The 2,100-nt window shown below is 50.5% G+C and overlaps 1 non-coding gene across 1 annotated transcript; it reads right to left on the reverse strand.

The window, feature by feature from the left end:
• Positions 1-745: 745 nt before the first annotated feature.
• Trnat-ugu (transfer RNA threonine (anticodon UGU)) lies at positions 746-820 on the reverse strand. The gene has a single exon. It is a non-coding gene; the product is annotated as a tRNA-Thr (tRNA).
• Positions 821-2,100: the final 1,280 nt, after the last annotated feature.

Genomic DNA, 2,100 nt, shown 5'->3' on the forward strand with positions numbered 1-2,100 from the left:
TTGTGGACCTTCTTGTCCCGCCATTCCGACAACAAGCAATTTTTTTCCCGATTTTGCAAAATATTGTTGCGAGCTTGCTCAAGTACTGAAGTAAAGCCATCAGTTAGCACAATACGTAAATAAAGCCTCAATTTTATTTAAGTCAACAAGTTTATGTTGACAAGGCCATCTCACAGATGACGTTGCATGCTGCGTATCCTGTAGTGACGATGCAGTCGTCTTCTAGATACAGCGCCATTCTTCGACCAAATACCAGACTTCTTCAGCTGTACGGGACTGGACTATTTAAGGGGCGAGGCGTGGAAGACTCGGGCAGTTATGTTAAGTCGATTCCTTCTAAACGTAATACGAACAACGTGTACAAGTTAGTAAGGTTTGAAGTGTTTCCTGCTGGTATATAGGGCGTGATAGGTACAGTGACGTGTAATGCGGTGACTAAGTGCTATTGTCAACTGTTTATCACTAAGAAATTATCATAGCTTACGAAAATGTCTGATTGAAAGAGAAAGTGTCACTATTCGAATGATACACAAAACAGTGGTCTTTTGTCAAGAGAGGACGTACGGATCAGGCAGTGTCGTGTGTCATTTATAGTAACTATATATATGACGGTAGTATCTGTTCCCGAAAGAACAGTTACCGTGGATGACCATGCAGCTTTGCTAGAAATGAAATGGTAATTAAATAGACACCCTAGCTGCAAGCAGGCGTTGATACACTTCATTGGGGACATGTTGAATATGTGTGCCCCGACCGGGAGTCGAACCCGGGATCTCCTGCTTACATGGCAGACGCTCTACCCATCTGAGCCACCGCGGGCACACAGGATAGTGCGTCTGCAGGGACTTATCCCTTGCACGCTCCCCGTGAGACCCACATTCTCAACATGTCCACAACACTACATTTGTAGTGCGCCTAATAGATGTTTGCCCATCATACATGTGGGTCTCACGGGGAGCGTGCAATGGATAAGTCCCTGCAGACGCACTATCCTCTGTGCCCGCGGTGGCTCAGGTGCAGTTGGCCTTTGGCTGTGCTGCGGTGAGGACGCGCTGTTTGTGTTCCTGCCGCGGAGCGAGCGCTCGTGTTGTTTACATAGTACTCGGCCGTTTCGCGCGTGCCGTACTCAGCATATAGATCACTATGGCGCACCAATACAGAAAATCGACGCTCAAATTTACGTTCCGCAACGAATTTGCACGGCCCAAAGCACTCGAAGTCGAACGATTTCTACGAGAAGAAGTTAAAATCCCAGCGAGCGACATTCTCGGCATTCACTTGTCCATTGTGAGTAGTATCGTATATGTGAAGATCATCAACGACGCAACATGTGAACGGATCCTTCGGGACACGAAACAGGGCCTCCGTTTCTGCCATGCTGATGGCAATGTGGGGACTGTGCACGTCGATTATTCTGGCATGGGACTTCGCACGATCAGAATTTTCGAACTTCCTTTCGAACTACCGGCGGAGGACGTCGTGACAGCGCTGCGCCCCTACGGCACGGTCCATGATCATGTTGCGGAAAAATGGACGCAATTCCAGACATATCCTGTGCTGAACGGCGTCCGCCAGGTCCGAATCGAACTTAAACGACATGTCACTTCATATCTGACTATCGGTGGCTGCCGTGCCATCGTCATCTACGATGGGCAACCGAAGACCTGCTCTGGTTGTGGGAAGGAGGGACACCTCAGATCAGAATGTATGCAACGTCGCATCACTCAACTGCCGCCGGCTGAAGCGGACCCGCCATCGCAGCCGACGCTGCTTCCTGTGACTTATGCAGCAGCCCTCACGACAGCTACTACTTCACCACGACAGCCGACATCCATTGCTGTGTCGCGGCTCCATGCTCCAATACAGGGCGATGATGCCGCACCCGTTCCACAAGCTACGGATTCAACTCCGACGCCGCCGCCTCCGGCATACAGGAAGATAGCATGGCCGTCGATTCGCTTATCGTGCCTACGGCTGCCTTTGTGCCGGAACGTCGTAAATCTTTGCCATCGTCTGACGCAGAAGAACACACCAGGAAGCAACGCTCTCCGAAGCGACGGAAGCGGAGGCGTAGAGCAACTTCCGAACGGGATGCGACAC

This window comes from Schistocerca serialis, chromosome 2 (assembly GCF_023864345.2).
Source record: "Schistocerca serialis cubense isolate TAMUIC-IGC-003099 chromosome 2, iqSchSeri2.2, whole genome shotgun sequence".
Lineage (NCBI taxonomy): Eukaryota > Metazoa > Arthropoda > Insecta > Orthoptera > Acrididae > Schistocerca > Schistocerca serialis.